Raw genomic sequence first — 20,425 nt, forward strand, 5'->3', positions numbered from 1 at the left:
ATGCACTTTCTTTCTTTTTTGCAGAGTGGCGTCATCACTTTTATGACAATCAGCAGCTCATACTGCGCTTTTACAGTTCAACATCAACTCTAATTATCTGTCGAGCTGAAGTGTCGCCTGTGCGCGCTCTGTGGACGGCTGCGTAGGAAAAATGAAATGATGTGAAAAGGAGAAGCTGGATTCATGCACACTGAGGTTATTAGAGATCAATGTTTCGGTCAAAGACTTTTCGGCCAATTAGCTCAATATTGACAGTGTGCAGGGATGGAACTTTTTCTTGTGCTCTAATCACCTTGCCATCCTTCAGGCGTGCTCACTACACAACACAAAGCACATTTTCACGTCGCTATATCTGCGAGACTTTGGCATTCCTTTGCCCCCAAACACCCAAATGTATAAGCCAGCTAGCTAGCGACGTACACTCCGACTGACTGTGTCACCGCAAACACCAGTCCTTTGTTATTTTCACCTTTTTTCCCCTCTTCTCTGTACATTCATGGAGACATAAAGCCTTGGAGTAAGAGCTGACTTTTCACTCAGGTTGAAACATATTCTTCTCACACAGAAGTGTCTTTCCCTCAACTTGCACACTCAGGGCTAATTTGTGCCTATTTGTGCGCACTTGCTTCTCTCCATTAACTTTATATGCAGTAGCATATAAATCTCTAAAATGCGCCTTACGATCCGTCTGAACGCACCTGAATGCTACTCAGATGGAACAGCACCTCTTTTGCAAGGTCCCTCTTACTCTCGGTGTCACCGCTGCTTTGTCCGCCTGCTCATAACAAAGTATTATCTGAGCGCGACGCCGTCCTGTGTGAGTGCTCTGGAGTAGACGTCGAAGTATATAATAATCGCTTAATTGATAATACTATTAAATGGGCTCAGGCCTGGCTGAATCAGGCTGGGACAAACGTCTGCTGAAAAAGTTGAAGAACTAAAGAAAAAAAAAACAACAACTTGCATTTAAGGCAATGGATGCATCTAATAGATGTTATTAACAGTTTGACAGTACCAGTGGGAGGTCACCAAAAAGCCTCTAGACCTTAACAAATGTTAGGTCTTGAGTATAACGAGTGAGTGTCCTTGGAAGGAAGATGTTAGAAAATTGCTTGAAAATTGTTCAGTGTGAAGAAGATAAAAAAAAAAAAAACCTCGAACATGTCTCCTGTATTTATAAATGAATTTCTTTGATGGAAAAGGGCGGCTTAATTATTTTTTCTTATGTGTCCAATTTTTGCCTGATTAAGCATGATGAGAGTGTGATTTCGAGATGAGTAATGTAATTACTGATAAAACTAGTCAAAAAGTACAGGGCCCCCATGTCTAATTTAAAATGCCCCAGCTTTTCCTTTGAATCTCTGGGGGGGAAAAAAGGACTCTTCTTCTAAATGAAATACATGCATTTCTCTCACACTATTTAGGTGGGCATAGGCAGAAAATCACTGTTTAGCGTCTCGCTCCATCCTGTTACATCTTAAGTCAATGATTAAAATCTGGAATGTTCCAAATTTAATTAACTTACCGTTGTACTTTTCCTTCTTATGTTTCCCGGCAAGGGCATTAAAAAAAATGACATTATTCTGAAGTACAAATGGATGCAAAGCATCACTGGAAATAACGTCTAATAGGCTTTGACAATAATGAAATTTCTATGCCGCAGATGAGGTAACTGGAGACTCCTCAGGCTCCAGAGGTTGAAGAAACATTGAGAGACAGCTGTTATCATCAGTCTTATTTGTCTTTTATATACGGACTATTGTTTAATAAATACGAAAAATGGCCCTCACTTTGACACGTACATTTTTCTAAAGCAGGAAAGTAGTAATTTCTTTAAATGTCCCCTTTTTTTTCAATATAATATTTGACCTCTGGACAAAACAGCAAGATAAAGTGAAAGAGAAATGATGACGAGGACAAAAAAGAAATGTATGTCTTACTTCATACCACCTGCAACTTTGCCCACAATCAAAAATGATTTCACAATGTCACTTGTCATTCCTAAAATAACAAAAAACCAGGAGAGACAAAGTGTCTCTCGCCTGTAATGACTCAATCCGTCCCTTTTTCAAGGAGTCCACCGAAGCAAAAGTGCAGCCGAGTACAAGCGCCAGTGAAAACTTCATTTCGGGTTTCTATGCTCGGGTTAGCGTGATGCTGGCATTTTGAGAGAGGCTGCAACTCTCAGCCAGATGTTATTCCTGGACACAGCTTTCTTTTTTTTTTTTTTCGTGGTGAAACTCTATAACATATACACAAACACAGACACACACATACAAATACATAAATCATTGTGACTTCCTGTCTATGGACTGTGAAGAGACTGTGGGGACGGGGTCTCAGGACGGGGTCAAGGGGAGGGGAGGCTGGCAACCGGGAAAGAGACAGAGACAGAGAGAGATGGAGAAAGATGGATGGGACGTTGGCCCTCGTCCGTTAATCATTCCAGGATGTGTGTTTGTGTGTCTTTGCCCGGGCTGGGACAAAAACAAATTCACTTGTATATTTTTTCTAAAGTCTGAGCAGAAAAGGGATGGCATCTCATTGTTTCACAATAACCGCTTTTGTTGATGCAGCTCAACCAATCTCTATCTATCTGCGTATGAATGCAGAACTTTGGTATCTGAAGCGGTTTCTGGTTTCCGTTTGTAGTCCGAGTTGTATCGACCAATCACGTTTGAGCGGGCTTTGGTTGCTTGCAGGTGAAGAGTTCAGGTGGAAAACAAAGAGGCGGAAATGCAACCTCGGAACCCATCGGCTATCGTCGCTGTAGCACAGGTTATGGCCTTTATGCTCACATAGGCCGTGAGCAGTTCAAGCAGAGGCTGTTCTCTTTCCATCTTGGATTTGATTTGTCTCATTTGGAAGATTTCTAGAAGCCTTTACAAGAAAATAAACCATTTTATGTAATGATAGTTGCATTAAGCTTCAGGTTTGGGCCAGATAATACGTTGCATTAGCCTGACAAGCTAAGACATAGATATAAACTGAGATGAGGGCTGGGTTCGGGTCTCAGTTTAAGGCCCCTTTTATGCTTCGGTCACAGCTGAGCGTTGGCAGGCGTCCAGCTCGACGCCTCACCTGGCTACTTCCTGGTTAAAAGCTGTCTGTGATGGATGTGCAGCAGTGACATCTTGGTCCAGTTCAACAAACCTAGTGGGGTTTAATAAACATGTGTAACCTCAACACTGGATAAGGGCACGTCTTTGTCAAGTCATCATCATAAATGTACTTCCTGTAAAGTCTTTCAGTTAATGTTAGGTGCCATTTACAAGCTAGCAAACTAAATAATAAGCTGAGCAGAAATATAGAACAAAATAAAATAGAACAAAAACTTTATGTTTTTGATGAACCAACTGTGTGAAAGTACTTTTAGGATTTGTTAGATGATGAATATTTTACAACATTTACAACTTATTGTACTGTGTCCCAGTTTACCCAGGTTACTCCGCCTGAACCACAAATGTTTGCTTTCTTCTCTCTCCCTCCACAGCGTGTCTCCTGTAGAGAAGCCGAGATGCTGGAATTAAAAATGCAGAGGCGGTGGCACAGCCTCGTGTTTGTGTGTCCCTCCTCGTGAACTGGTGCGTGACTGCGCCTGGACAACGTCGGCGCCGAGCCACTGAAACATAACTAGCTCCATCACACCCTCATGCTGTCCCTCAACTGCGGCTGCCAAGGCCCTTTGATCCTGCGTCCCCGAGTCCCAGAGACCACAGCGCCGTGTGTGTGTGTGAGGGGGGGGTGAACTACCAGAAACCCTTGCCTCTACCTGCACCTGTGGCCTTCTGAGATTCCTCGGAGAGGCCATTTACATGATCACAGCTGACAGAGCAGGACCCTGCTCTGCCTCCGGGCCGAGGGCTACTCACGATGTGAGGATGACTGAGCTTTAGAGTTCAGCGTTGAAAGCCAAAAGTCCTGCACGCCACGCTGTCAGACGGCCAGTTGTACCACGTTCACTTGAAGGGGAACCAGATGCATCAGGAGCCTGATACCATGATGGTAGCATCTGACGTGAGACTATCTCTGTGAGCTGCTCTTAAAAGATTCCTTCATCCATTTGATGATGACATGCCAACTGGTCTGGAACAAAATGTAGGTTTCTAAGAATACAACGTGAACAGCGCTCATCTGTGACATCCACACATGCATATATATTCCAGTAAATACAGAACACTGGGGTGGTATTCTTGGCTGCACGGATGTTTTCTTGTACTTTAAATTGACTCCAACACACAAGATGTAATGTTGAGTTCACTTTCGCCCCCGAGTTGTGGATTCCAAATGACTCTTTTCAGAGCTGCCCATTCGCAATTTGAACGCTGATTTGCAATGATACTTTCAATTTCCATAATGAGTGCGGGAGTTCCAGTCGCCAGTACAAAGGCTTACAGTACACAGACCGGATGAGGGGCTGTCAAGAGTGGATTCATTGTCTGCTTCATGGTGAATCACCACGGCCTGGAAATAATTCATCACATCGGTGACACAGCTGTGAAGTGAGAAGTCTGCCGTGGTTGTTACCCCTAAGTGCTCCTCTCCTTTTAGTCGGCACGACTCGGCTCTCTTTGGATCACACGGGCACTGCGGATAGAAGTCCAGACACAGAAAGGTCAAACTTTTCCCTTAATTGTTCAAGGCTGAGTACGCTCGCCGCTGGTATTGCGAAGGCGGCTTCGAGAGCGCACCGGCACAGCGAGATCGCTGGCGAGGTTAGGACGGACGCGATGTTTGGCGTCGTGCACGTCTGCATGTATGCCGCTGCCGTGCACGTACGCAAGGCGCTCTGAGTGCATGCGGTTGTTAAGACTCTCCTCTGTGCGAGCCCTGAAGGTTGGCCCAGACTTCTCTGTCATTCTTCATCCTAATGGTTCCTGCCACATCCTCCTGCCAACACACGGCTGGAGAACAACCAAGAGCCAGGAGGAGAAAAGAAAACTCAACAGACATTCAATCTGTCTCTTACTCTCTCTCAGAACAAAAGTCACTCCACGGTTTGGAGAAAAGGAACAATAAAATGACTCTTTCCTCACAAGCAGATATAAGGTGGTGAATCAAACGGCTTATTAAAGCAAGATCTGGTGAGCTACATTAGCATAGATTACCATCATATGAAGATGTGCTCTGCTGCTTGGTACGATAATAATCATACTACTTCCTTATTTATTGGTTCAGTTACATCCTATGGCTTGTGTTGTACACTTAACATACTTAACGCTGCACTGAGCAATATTTTTATGTGAAAGGTGTCGCTCGGAGTGACGGCCCAGAAGAGAAGTATCACCCGACTCTTGTCAGTCTAGTTCTCTCATATATCCTCTATATGGAGCTTTATAAACATCTTTCATCGTACACGACCTGCCCAGCAGCAATCAGCAGACACAGGCTTGTGGGGCATTTAGCTGTCAGATATTTCCCTCAGGAGTTAGTGGAGACCAAAACAAACTAAAAGGTGAGAGTTAATATTGGACTTATTTGTCCAATTTGTCCAATGGGCAATTGTTTGCTAACCTTTTGTTATTATAAGGCTGGATGAGCGTCCCTGTACTTGGTGGGTGGTGCTGTGCCTGGATCAGATGACCTGCTGGGGGGCGTGGCTGAATGCGGTGACTGTATAGTTGTGACATCACAACCTCCTGACGGCTCGTTTAAAGACACAGTGTCTGAATAAGGGCTGTGTTTAATTTCTCCGTGGACTGAGGGTTTACTCTCTATTGATTATAAGGGTTTATATTCAATATATTGCTCATTTCGATAGGTACTAAGATAAGTTTGGCCAATACGGGCATCGAACCCACGACCTTAGCGTTATTAGCACCACGCTCTAACCAACTGAGCTAACCGGCCGATGTAATACATAAGCAAACAAGACATTGACATCTCACTTTGTACAATATGGGTTCCTTTAAATATTGTTAGTGACATGCAATAGTCCAAATTATTATTTGTTATTTCAACCAAACTTACTTGGCTTCAGGTTAAAATAAAATAAATATTAAACTCAGGCTAATAATGCAGGAATTCATCCGGAATGATAAACCGCATGCAACTCTCCCAATTATCAGACCCCCCATCTTGCTCCAAACAGTTTAAATGAATGCGGCAGATCTGCAACATCCCCCTCACTCTGGCTCGTATTGTGGCAGTTAGGAATTCAGGGCTGCACTTGGCTCATTTGGTGGCACAGACTGTCAGCGAGAGATAACTTAATTTCTGAAAGTTTAAAAGGATTTAATTAGCCGCACTCATGTACTGTGACATAAACTGCACGCTTCCTGGACTTAAATCTTTTCTTGTTAGTGGCTGCAGAGTACAGGCATGGTGAGGGAGAAAAAAAAAAAGCTTCCTCTGCGGGTTGTGTCATTGTTGTTGCATCCGTCTTTCTCCGGATGGACGGCGCATTCATTCGCTGCCGTTGGGGAGCTGCTGTTTTGTGTTTTGCTCGCGAGCTTCCATGCGTCACTCTCTGCGCGCCGAGGAGACGATGATTCCTGACTTCTGAAATTATTTTTGGCAAAGACGATGCATCTGTGACATCTCAGTCAGGAGTTATGAGGGTACTCTTTTCTGCAGCAGCAGCCAATTCATTTGTGGCTCAGGCCGTTAATATGGGATTTTCCTTTTTAAACATATAAATCTTGCCTTGTGCAGCTTCGCTTTTTCAGCTCCTGCAATCATTTTTAGTTCCCGAGTGCGTCAGCTGAAGGCCTGAAATGTCAAATGCAAATGCAGATGCTAAGGTATTCGGACTCTTAACTCTGTTTTTATTCTTGCTTTTATTCTGTCAATCAGTTGGTTGCAGTGCACCCACCCCCCCTCGCTCCACATCACTCTCCACACCTGTTTCTCCCAGGGGACGCAGCACTGGTGTCACTCACTTCTGACACCCTGGCAGGGTTCTATGTGTCTCCGCCACTCCCTGCCTCTCAAAGGTACCCGCGGCACAAACGGCCACATTGTGTGACTCACATGAAGGCGTTTAAATGTTGAGTGGCTGCTTGAGACGCTGCCACAAGTTGCGGTGCCGCAAAAACTTCAACTTCACCTTGAATAACTGGCCACACATGTAACGCTACAGCTTAACATCTTAATCCATCATCAAACCAAAGTGCATTATTTGCCTGCCGTCCATTTTATGGCTTGATTATGTCTTCCAAAACACCATCTTGGCTACCGTTCTGTTATTTATTTATTTTTTCATGATTATCTTCAGAAATCTACTATACAGGTGAACTGTGGGAACAACATTAAACTGTATATGTAGTATGAGTATATAGGCATAGGTATGAGTAATAAGGACAATATACACAATAATATAATGTAGAATATAACATGATAATAATATGTGTACAGTATATGTTATATACACACACTATACAGTAATAATACAATACTATGAAGTATATATAATAGAAATCACATCAATTATAATATAATACTATAAAAGCACAATAATAGCAATATAGTAGTAATATGGTATTGTGATGTAGTAATATAATGCAATGTAAAGTAACATGTCAGATATGTTAGTACTTCTACTCTCATAGTAATAATACTACTATTAATACTACTGTTGCTATATGATTGAGGACAAGATGCAGGTGTATTGTTGTAAAGTGGTCAGTGCTGGATGAAGTACGTAGTACTAGTAGTATTTCTAAATTGAATGTACAGATACAATTACTGTATCGTGATGTAACATTACACAACTGTGAGAAGGTTCTGGCCGTATCGCCCCCCGCCCCTGTGAGGGCATTTAACTGCAGGCAAGGTCTCATGAAAGCGACATTGAGTTGCATTATGGGAACTGTAGGATCCAGCGTCTTTTGCAAGTTTCCCAACTGGGCTAGACAGAATCCACATCCAGCAGTCCCTTCTGTCTAACTGCTGAGAGAGGGTCGACACCCTGCTGATCCATGTCAACACAACTACTGTGGGAGAGAAGCCCTTCTGATCAAATATGCTCGTTAATATGCTTAATAAGTCCTTTCAGCATTCAGCAGTGCACACTCAAGCTTTCATTCTCCGTATTTGTTTTAGTAAGTGACCACAATGAAACACTGACCAAATAAAGTTCAGCTCCATTCTCTGTTTTATGCTTTCAGTGGGTGATATTTTCTTACAAATACTCTTAAACAATTTGCACCCAGCATAATTTGCCCAAACGGTTGTCTTGTTTACAACCTGTGTGATCGTCTGGCAGTTTGACAGGAACATGTAATCGCCTTCCACGTGCTATATTTTCATGTACATTGAAGTTTTATCAGACATTTACAGTACCTGTCAGAAATACGATGAAACAATCACACAATACAATATAGAGCAACAGTCAGAAGGACGCCTGCTCCACGTCTACATTATGCTCGTGACATAAAGTCAGGGATTATGTGATCATCTTTACAGCGTGTACATTTCACATCCCTGATCCCGTACTGGGCAGGATTTATGCGGCCCATTCTCCTCTTGAAATACAGTTTCTCATTTCAACTGAAAGCCTCAACCGAGTAGTGTCTTCCTACACTTGGCATGAATGTATCCTCCCTAATGCTCCGTAAAGAGAGTCTGCAGCGGCCCATACAGGGTGTAGCCTAATGATCAAGTTACTCCGACTGCCTGCTGTCTTTCTAACGGTCCGGAACATTTTATTTCTTCGCGTAAGTCACTCGGACGCGCGCTGTACATCAAATGTAAGCTGTGCGGATGAGCGGCCACATCATAAATGTTGCACAATGGTTATGTTATTCTGCAGAAGAAGAAAAAAGGGGGGGGGATAAAAGGTGATGATGCAAGAGAGGAGTAAAAACAGGCAGACGGTATCTTTTTCTAAAGACCCTAAAAGTCTCTAAGACGTTGGCATCGATATCTGCTGTCTCCATTAATCATGAACCCTAAACGTCCATCTTGGAGCGCTCGCTTGGATCCATGACAGCTTGAGTGTGTGTGTGCCTGTATATGCCCGTCAGCATATGCATGTACTTGTCAGTGAGTATGTATAATATGTATGTGTGTGTGTGTGTGTGTGTGTGTGTTCACCCAGGTGTAGACGGAGCCATGTGCTGTGTATCCAAGAACTCAAAGCCGACATTTCCCAGACAGGCACATCTGTCGGCACCCTTTCCGAGAGACGACATCGTCCTCCCACGTGGGCCCGTCTACTCTCCTCTGACAGTTAATGCCTCATTGAAAGCCATTTGCTACCCTGTCCTTAATTGAGGCTAATAATCCAATCACACTCTTGGTATCAGTGTGCCAGGCGCCATTAAGATAAAATGGGGACATCAACGAAAGGAAGGAAGGGAGGCAGACTAATGACATTTACGAGAAAGTGAGCGTTTGGTTCTAGCTGGAGGTCCAGAGTAGGACTTTTGCGTTGATATCATTGAGATTTAACGACTATCGAATAGACACTAACACTTATTACTGAGATAAAGTGGACAACTTTCATTCTTTGTCCAGAAAATGGTTTTATTACCTCTTATAGATTCAGACAGCTGGGACATTAAACTGAGGAGTCCACATCACGCCACCCGAGACACGTCAAAATATGATTCCTATGAAGCATTTTCTCTTGCATGTTGGAACGCGGACACCTGCAGCAGCACGGCGGTAAGACACCTCTTTGAGCAATCTGATGTCATCATGCAGCTGCAGCAGCCGGAGCAACAGCTAAAAAGATGTGAGGAGAAAGGAGTTGGCCTCGGAGAGTTTGTTTTGGCTGAGCTCATTCAAACGGTGGGGCCGAACAAATATGGGACCATTAGAGCAGCCGCTTGGCACCTCAGTATTTATTTCAGTTGATATATGCATCCCTCTCTCCAAAGCAAACATAGCATTTCTAATTAGGCTGGTGACAGTTGACCATGTTGCCATAGAGAAGACTTTGATGCTCGCCTTAAAACGTAGTTTGGTGGTGATGTGCTTGACGACAGCGGTGCAAATGTGCCTGGGAAAAATTCAAGGCTAATTCGCCACATTTATTTTTTCACGCTGTTTGACTTGGAACATTCTCCAGCTGAATTAGAAAGGGCGTGATACTTTCACGCTAACAACAAATGTAGTCCAAATGTAGCCCAGCCCGAATACTAATTTGTCATCCATGGGTGAGGACAACAAAATAATGGTGCTTTGGAAGGTGGCGGGGTTTGAATACATGTATTTTGGGTTTCTTTTGGGGGTATCCAGGTCTTGCTTGGAAGGAGAACACCTCCAGTGTTTGCTTGGCAGTCCGCGGCGTGAGAACAGCTCGTCTGAATTACTCATGAGCTGGACGAGCGAGGAGAAGGTGACCCACGTCACTGTTCCAGTTCCGAGGCCTCCAGACTCACTTAGGTGCGTTCACATCCACCTGCGTCCTGTGCAAATTTTCAATTTGTGTATGAAAACAAGTCAAGTTGATCCACATTTTCTTTTTGCGTTGTTTGAGCTACGCGCTCTCAGCTACGGAGCTGGTAAGATGTTTCATGCACGGCTGATTTGGTTTAAAACACGACTGTGTCTTAGTTACAGTTCAGCTTTCTGTGGAAAAACAGATTATAGTGTGTGTGTGTGTGTGTTTAGATTACAGGTAGATAAAGACACACTGTGCTGCATTAACTGAGTGTAAATGAAATGTTTCATTCAACTTTTCAGATTGGTAGAACAAGTTGGCCATGTGTGATCAACTTTAAATGATACCCTTACTACAGTAGGACACATTTAACTTAAAGACGCAGAATAAAGTGTAATGTGTGAATAAAATAAAAGGTCTTGGACTAAAATCAAAATTTAGCAAAAATAAAAATTAACAAAACCCTCCCCTCCCCCACTAATAATTTTCACACAGTCCCTAAACAGAGAGCGAGAGATGGCACAGAGGAAAGAAATACACTTGAATCACGAGAATAAAATATAGATGAGCAGCCGATCATTTCACGTGTGTGTGTGTGTGTGTGTGTGTGTGTGTGTGTGTGTGTGTGTGTGTGCTCACCGTTACCTCCCAGCCGTGCTGGAAAGTCACCCTTGACTTCAGGCAATTTCCCCTCGTGAGGCTGCATGTCAAGCTTTTCAGAAGGGAGCTAATGACCTCAGTGGGTGAGTAGAACTTTTTTTGCAGAACTCTTTGTCCAGGCAAAGATCCCCGGCTGCTTCCCCCTCATCATATCATAATCATCTTTTTATGGTTGCTTTCTTTTAAGACTGTCTGAGATCTACTTGGATGTGTCTTGCGTTACGGTCACCCATCATCCAGCTTTTATTCCTTTTCCATTAGGGTAAATGTTTAATTCGTCCTTGTCACTGTGAGTACATCTGAAGGACTGTCATTGTGGGGCACTCTCAACTCACAATAGCCTTTTTGAAAGGGAAAGAGCCAATGTGCTGACTTGAGCCGTCAGTCACAGCCATCAGAGGGGCCTTTAAAGTGCAGAGGATGACTTTTTGGGGAGTTTTAGCACATCTTTTATCCTATTCATCATTTATCCAGGTGATTAGCACCTACATCATTGCTGTGTCTCTGGCGACAGCTCTGCCTCGTGCAAGCTAACATTTTAGTTTAGGTGACTGTGTGTTAAGTAGACTTAACTTTAGGACACGTAATCCACAGTTGGCGTACGTGCTCTTCCAAGGGCCTGCAGATTCCCTTAAAAAGAAATCTCAGTCTCTCACCGTCATCACCTCTTCATCAGAAACAATCGCATCAAGTCTGGCAAGAACGTCAGGCGAAGTTCATACCTTGTGATGGAAAATAACACCTATAACTAGTCACAAGCAGCTGCACAACTGTGAGAGGAAGCAGCCACATTCTGGCCTCCCTGGCAGAGTTAGCCACTTTGTAGTCTTGATAAATCTTTTTAACAGAACAGCATCCAGCACATGAGACCTGAGTGTGGCTCAGAGTTGTAGCCGTTGATTCACGTCGATTGTGACTGACGTTGGACAACAATAGTGTGACGAAACAATCTTAACTCCAGGAGCTTTCAACTGCATCTCAACGTGCCCCTGAGGACTGTGGATGGGGTCGGCTCAGTTATCATCACATAATATAAGGAAGTGCTGCCATAGGAAGAACAGGGGACAACTGAGCCTGCAGGAAAGCTCTGGAAAAAGCTAGTGAGCGAACCTTCAGTTAAGGTTATTTTGTCTTCAAAAGAAACTTGGACACATTGATCATCACTACCACATCAGCCGCTTTCAGCTAGCACGAGGTGGAGGAGCTTTCTCCACCAAGTTCCCTCGCAGAGTCCATGGAGGCCCAGGTGAGGACAGGAGAGGACAGGAGAGGACAGGGACCGGTACAAGGCTGGTGCTGGTTCTCCCGATCTTGAGCGATGATATTGTAATTAGTCAATTGTGTCCATTAATACTTGGCTTGGTGGTAAACTGAAGTGTCGAAATGATATTGTTCTTCACCATACAGACGTGATAACTGTAGCTTAAACATATTGCAGATAACGGCGATTACATTTTTAATGACTGAAGATCGTTAAGTTGCACTTACATATACGATATGTGTGAAATATTATTACTGTTTGAATACAAAGCCGGATGCTAAAATATAACATCTGTGCTCAGCGGATTTATAGGCAAACAACAAGAAGAAAATCACAACAGAGAAAGACTGTATTTTATCCCCATCCTGCACTACTTTGCATAGACTTTCTCTGACCTGACAGACAAGAAGTATAATTATTTGGACAATTTGGCTGATAATAACAGTGTGTTTGCACCTGGGTGCAGACTGAGCAGCTCTGCGGATGCTGTTAGGCATCTTGTCCTTTATGGCAATTCCCACAACCTCTGTTTATGTCCAGATCCAACCTGTTTTTCTGTGAGCTGTAAATTACCAGCTGCCACCTGTAATATATGGCAATTTGCTCCCACATTACTGTAGGCCGCCACAAGGTCAGTAGCAATTCATGTGGCACCGCTTGCTAACTATTCTGCTCTGGTGTTAAACAAAGAGAACACTGCACATTATTGTGTCTGAAACAAAGCAATTTATTTGGCCTGTTGAACTGTAACGTGCTGATGACTCGATGGAGATGCCGTATCGTCTTTATTGGACCGGACCTTTTTAAATTTAATTTGTGGCATATGTAGTTAACGGAATAGGATGCACACTATTTGAAATAGACCTGACATAAAATGCAATTTCACTACCAATGACGGCGTACTGTAGGTCGAAATGTGTCGCTGGCAAGGAACCCAGAGCCTGACACTCAAGGACAATACGCACAGGTGATGTATGATGTTCACCAAGCAAAGCCCCCATCTTCTCAGTGTGGCAGGTTTTGCCTCTGTCCTGTTTTCCCAGTATTGACACTCATCAACACCCCAGAAAAGGAGCGACTTTATCACATTCGCTCCCCGTCTACCGGCATCCATACTCAGAGTACTATATTGGGGATTGTTATTCTGTGAAAATACCTTTCTTCAGTCTATACGGCACATTCGACGTGTGCTACAGCAATCGAATGATGTGGCGCTACGTGACACAGCTGGTGGGTTTTGCCCTTCGGGGGTTCCTTTTGTTCCCGCAATGAGAGAGAAGTCGAAGTTGAGTGAGCAAAAAAACTGAGACAAATAGGAGAGAAAGAGGTTAGTAGACCTACATGCTGCATATCTGTGTACTCTATCGCAAATAAATGTCCATAAATGCTCGTGGAAATCATGGACACTTCCAAACATTTGAGCAGTGAGACAAAGAATAAAAGTAGGAGCTACAATGTCCTTTAATATCAACTTTTTTCATGACCTGATTTCATCACCGAGGCTCAGAATGACGCTCTCTATCCAGTGTTAGACTTCCCCCTGACTTCCCTTGTCGCCTGCTCTAGACCTGCTTAGACTGTCGCATGTCGCTTGTAAACTCGAGCAAAATGACTGAAGTATATGTGAAGGATTTTACTTTCTTTCTAAATGGAATCACCAGAAGTAAAAAACGTTAGGCTATGAATGAACTACACCACGGTCGCATTACTTCTACGTCACCACCTCTAAGCTTCACTTTTGAGAGACTACAGATAGATACAGATATACAGACAGATAGATACAGAGTATAAACACAACAAGGCTGTCGACTAGTGAGTAGATGACTTTCCGTGTTCGGCATGAAGACATTTAATGTCCCCGACAACCTCTGTAGTCTCATTTAGCCGCTTGTTAGCAACCGCCTTTTTTAAGACACGTAAAAGCTTCAAAATCCACGAGTGAGTCATCTACTGGTGTATTTTATATTGTAGAACTAAAGGTGAAAATCTCTTAAGCTTGTGTTAACCACAGACCTTATTTCAGGCATCTAACCAGAAACACATTCAAAAAACCCATTGACTTCGGTTTTAGGACTCATTCCTGCAGCACTCTATAGGTAGGCGCAGGAAAACGAGTGTTGAACGGTGTTCGGTTCCCGATACTTCTTTGGTACTAGTGCCTGTTAACACCTACCACCCGTCAAAGACCCCGGGCTTACTTGTATTTCCCAGGCCAGCCATAATCACTATCAACAGATTATCAAGAATAAGGTAAGCCTGTTAGTATTTACACAGCTTTGCCCTGTGAGTGTGAGCATTTCTGTGGGAGCACAAGCCGGTCCCCGTTCTCTCAATGTGTTGACAGGCTGGAATTGGGGGGTGCATTTGATGAAGTGGAGTAAGCTTCTCCCCCGTGACCTGTCAGGAATGGGGTCCGGTCCAACTGGAGCAAGACAGACGGGAGATCCTGTTTGATGTGTCCGCCATAGGGGCATGACGCCCGATGGCCTGGCCAAAAGGGGAACTCTTGTTGTTTGTTTGTCCGTTTTTTATTCCCCACCCAGGGCGAAATGACCCCGTGGACGAGCTCGGGTTTCACAGTCAGAATTTAAACACTCCTGCCTGGGAGACCAGACACCCCCGCTGCAGTAGTGCCCAATTAGGATCAAGTGTCAGCCCGTTGACATGTGAAGGATGGAATGTGCAAGAGGTTGGTCAAACAAGGATGGGGAGGTGGTGTTGGTGGTGACAGGCTTTGTCACAGACATGGAGGAAGGATTTAAAACACATGGCCCCTTTTACCGCCAGACGGAAACCTTCACTTCTGTCCAGACTGATTGGATAATGTAGATCTGTCAGGCTCACTCTTCTTATTTGTCCTCTCGTTCTCTTTTCATTTCATCCTTCCTCGTTGATTTGTTGGCTGATTGGTATCCATCCACCGAGCGTCAGTGATGTCAGTGAGGTGAGGTGCAGAACCCAGAGCATACTAAGAGACAATACCCCCCCCCTCGGCCACAGCCTGTTCATCCTGCTGCCGTCTGGCACACGAATACAGGAGTGTCCGCCGCCGTACCACCAGACTACAGAGCAGCCTCTTTCCTCAGGCTCCACCGTCAATAAACACTTTTCTTGTGCGTAGCACGAAGGAACTGCAACTTGAATTCCGTCGTACAAGCCTCTGCTGTATAATGATAAATAAATTAACCTTGAACCTTGAGTTCACAGGCTGAGTTTCGAGTCCCGCTTGTTGGACTGTTTGGCGTGTTATTTTGGATAATGTCTAACGTCATTAACTTCACATTGACCCTGAACTAATGTGGCTCCACCAGCCAAACTCAGTGTGCCACCCAGACTGCAGATACAGTAAAAGGCAGTAAAAAAAAAATCAGTTTTCTGACTGATGCATGTTCACACACCCGCGGCCAAGGTGCTGAGCTGTACACCACAACAAGACACAGTCTGATAATATATTTCTTCATCTTTGAAAGCACACGTGACCAGGATGGAGTATTCAGCTTGGAAAGAGAAGACAAGACACTTTAATGTGTAAACAGCAATTTAAAGTTGTAGCTGGTGGAGAGGTCATTTTAACCATTTTATATACTGCTGCAATTACCTCTGGTTGGGAGGTCAGTAAGGCTTTGAAATGTAATGACCAACATACAAGGGTGTGCAGGATGTGGTTTAAGAAGTGGGGACGATAAAGTCGGCCTTTAAATGAGCCCTGAGGGTCTTTATACATGCATGAAATAGCAGCTTGTTGTTGTTGTTGTTGTTAAAGTACTCCTTTCAGTCCTGTACAGTGTCTGCAGGTCTACCTGTTGGGGCCTTGTACAACCCCAACAACCTCCCACAATGACGAGGTATGGCAGCCTGTATGTAGCCTGAGAGGCAAAGCTCAGGGCAAAAAACCAAAGCCCTAGCTGCTGCTCCTAAAGCTTACTGCTGTGAGCGCACGTTAATAACTGACAGTGACCCATGTAAGCATATCAACATTTCTATGAACAATTGAGGGGGACATCTTCCCCCATCGCCATGCCAACATGGCGGTCGCCGTGGATGCCGTAGGCTTGTTAAACACACATCACACACCTCTGTTTACATCGAAACATCAGCAGAACTTCGACAGCGGCCACCTTGAGCCCGCCAGCAAACGCCCACTCGAGAACGCAGACCTGAACGGGCGTGGCCCCCATTCCCCGCATGTTAATCTCGTGATTGGCGCGCTGTTAATGGCGGCGCCTTCATTATGTGGAGAACAACCCGCCGATGCTCTCGCTGGCCTCTCCTCCTTTGTCCCGCCGTGTTCTTTCCTCGGCGCTCACATTGGCGGCTGTATCTTTTAATGAGATCAGACTTCATTAAAGAGGGCCCCCACCCTCTCGCAACCTTCCCCAGGTCTTTTAACGCGAACGCTTCAATTAGCTGCGGCGGATGGCAGCAGATCGGAGCTGTTAGCTGCGGAAGGAGAAGGAGGAAAGGGAGGAGGTGAACCTAATGAACAAATCTTTATTTTCAAACTGTCAACTCTGTAAGTACAGAACATGTGCCACCAGTGTGTTTATGTGTGTGTGTGTGTGTGTGTGTGTTGTGGACATTTACAGTAAATCTCCCTGATGGAGTCAGTAGTCCTGGGGAGGCTTTTCTATCTTTTGGCACATAAATAAGTGTTCTGTGTCTGAAAGGTTGTCATGGCAACAACATGAGGGGGGAAAAAAAAAAAACGTCTGCCATGTCACTATGGTGATGGATTCCATGAAGTCTCGGCCGTGTTAAGTGCAGACACATCTGTGCGAAATGAATACTGTATGAAGCTCATGCACACAAATATATTTATCAGACATAATAATAATAATAATAATAATAATATATTTATATGTGTTACTGCTGTACAGTCAAATGGACAGCACGGACATCTTTCACCGTTCCATTATTTACCTCAGGATCATGAACCAGCGTCCATAAAGCAGTGGAGTCACTAAACGTCTATATATATATATATATATATATATATACATATATATACACTATGATTAAATCTACTTAGCCCAGGCCTTGAAAGTCCTGGAGAAATCAGCCTCACAGTGGTGCGTTGTGAAGTCGACAAACAACGCTGTAAGGTGCTGTGTGCTGTTTTGTTTTTTTGTGTCAGACCGACAACAAAGCGCGGGAGCTTGGAGATGAGTCTGAGGAAATGTAAAAGGCCTGTGCTGCTCGTTTGAAGGAGGACAGACAGCAGTGCTGGTTTTGGCCCGGGGGGACGCTGTCCAAACGCTGTTAGAACAGGACTGAGGCTTTGCTGTTTGGACAAAACTGTGTTCCGGTTTTAATCCCTCTTAATCTTTCCAAAACTGTGTCTTTCTAAAATGACTTGGCAGGCCCCCCCCCCCCCCCCCCCCCCCGGTTACAGTAGGGCCCACTTCAACATGACATCACCAGTGTGACTTAAAGGGAAACGCCGGCTGAATTACTGGTCTGCACAACAAGGATTGCTTTTGTGTGACGGGACGCTCGCATGTTACATGTTACTACCTGGAATACGCGGCGAGTGTGTGCTGCCAACACGTTTACACACCCTGGTGAGGTTTTACTGAGGATCGTCTGTTTTAATGCATAATCAGATTGTGATAAGTATCCATTGGAAATGAATTAACAGAATATTACCCGGGAAACACATTAAATAGACTACAAACATCAACACAGTAGATATAATATGGCAGTTTAATCCCTAAGTATTCTGCTCATATCCCAGAGATTGTGCTCAGGAGGGTCATAACTCTGATATAATCCCTCTACATCTGTGCTACAGGCATGCCGTACTTTGTCTCCTACATGTTATATTTTGCATCGGCAGATGCCTTCAATATTTCTTTTTTTGTTATTGTTTTGCAGGAAGTCACACAGAGTACTTTGGGTCGGGTGGCTCTGTGCTGATCGAGCAAATCCAAAACCAAGACCGCCATCTTTCCTCAACCTTAACAAAGTCGCACGGACATCATCACAAGAAGATTAACTTTAGTTGGCAGGAATAGACTTTGTGTGGAGGACAAGTTCAATGCGTCGGCAAAGAACGTTTATGCGGACACGTGCTGCATGAACGTCAGCATTTCACAGGTAACGTGTGTGTGCCTGGAATAACTAGGCGGCAGGGCGGTCACAGGGGCACAGTTTAGTGTCCACAGCAGCATACCTGCAATATTAAACCTGCAGCAGAAACAAGAAGCACATCACTGACATTTTGTAACATTTTAGGCTGATATTTACACACCCAGCAGATATGGAGCAACCTTAGCATAGCTTCCCGAGAATAAATATCTGGCTCTTCAGCCGCTGAAGGCCTCTGCTGCGCTCACATTTTCCTCTGTGAGCTGTTTGGTTGCTGGGCGGGTTGTGTACAGTAGGTTTAGTGGGAGCTGAGAACAGCAGCCTGGTAGCAAATGGGGGAAAAAACCCATTTGTGAAAACAGTGAAGAATATTGAAGCACATTACAAGGAGAGGTCACTTCATAGGAGCTGTCCGTTCAGCACCACAACAGGACAAAGTTATTTTTCACTTTCTGCTTTTCCTCAGCTTGAATTTGTATTTTTTCCTTACTGTTAATGGTTCATAGCCGGTCAAGTCCGAAGCAATATGATCAAAGGAGACAATTAAATACATACTAAGTAGGTCTATTAGAATCTTTTTGTATCTGTTTACAGCACCCCTGACAGTCATTTGCATTAGGCTTAGTAATTATCCCACGGAGTTGCAGCATAATAGCAATAGCGATTTTCAAGCTTTCTGTATTGTATGGAACTGACAGGTGAACCTCGTCATCAAACTAAAAAACGGGGGCTTCATAATGAAATACATTGACAACCTGAGGGCGTCATGCCCGTTCAACTGGAGCAAAAATCTCTTTTCTCTATCTTTGTTCCAGCATCTCTCTGGACAGGATAAAAAGGTGCCAGCACCCAAATTCAGCAGTTGCATGACATGATCATCACGTGTCCTGGATATATTTATATCTCTACGCATATCTTGGTAATATATCCCACTTCAGATTTAGTTTTATGTGCATTTCATTACATACGACATACATTTCCAGTTAGTACACAAATATAACATTGCACGTACGTTAGAATAAAACCACCGGAAAATATATCTGTTGGCCTACAGATTAAATAGGATAATGAGAAGGAACACCAAAGGCAAGTCCATGATGTAACAAAGGAAATGAAAGCAGATAATGAAAGCAGATGAATTCCTATGTTATGTCTACAGGAACCCTAAAGGACATTTTCAGCGCTGTTTACTCAGCGTTAAGCTAGCTATGTGTTTACACAGAGACGCAGCTTCGCCTCACTCCTCATGGCTAAACACGTGACCAACCACACCGACGAACACTGGCCGATCAGAGGGAGAGTAGGGCGGGTCTTTGAGGGAAAGAAATCAAGTGTTGCGCGAGTGTTTAGGGTGCGTACCCTAGACTCACCAGGAGGTGGCGGTACGCAATGAGAAGTAAGGGTACTCATGTGGACAAAAATCATCAGTACCGGTGAGTACCGGCCCATTTCAGGCATGTGTGTGATCCAAAAGGTATGAACGAACAATTTCAAATCATGCCGTGAACACAGTCGTGATGCCGTTATTTGGCTGCTTCAGAAATAATGCCTCCTGTATATGAATTGACATTAGCATCACTGCTAATGAGACTAGCACCTGTAAACCACATCTAATTAGTGTCAGCTTTGTTGTCTTTTGCACTCATTAGCATCGACTCGCAGCTTCACAGCTCTGAAATTCCTCCTAATAAGAATGGGATATGGTCAAAGCAAAGCTGACGTTTATTGTTTACACAAGTGCAAGTAAGAAACGTGGTTTTCCCTCCACATGCGTGTGGAGCCTCAGGAGCTCGGGCTGTCCACAGACTGTGGCTCAGTCGCGGCTCCATTGTCCTCTGGAAACAATCCAGAAGCAGAGCGTCTGTTCTTCAGCCGACACACATTTACAGTGTAATTTAGAGTTGTTTTGCTGATGTTTTGTGTTTTACAAGCTCAAATACAGCAGCTCATAGATTTTGGCTGCACTTGAATACCACAACGTGTCATTCATTTCAAATGTCCTTACAGCTTACCAGCACAGCTGCTGGCACTAACCTGTGCTTTTGTTGATAATGATTTTTATCTGCATCTCAACATCATGGTAATGA

The 20,425-nt window shown here is 44.1% G+C and overlaps 1 non-coding gene across 1 annotated transcript; it reads right to left on the reverse strand.

Moving 5' to 3' along the window:
• Positions 1–5,776: 5,776 nt before the first annotated feature.
• On the reverse strand, positions 5,777–5,850 carry trnai-aau (transfer RNA isoleucine (anticodon AAU)). Its single transcript has one exon. It is a non-coding gene; the product is annotated as a tRNA-Ile (tRNA).
• Between the last annotated feature and the right edge of the window lie 14,575 nt (positions 5,851–20,425).

Source organism: Enoplosus armatus, chromosome 11 (assembly GCF_043641665.1).
Source record: "Enoplosus armatus isolate fEnoArm2 chromosome 11, fEnoArm2.hap1, whole genome shotgun sequence".
Taxonomy (NCBI): Eukaryota; Metazoa; Chordata; class Actinopteri; order Centrarchiformes; family Enoplosidae; genus Enoplosus; species Enoplosus armatus.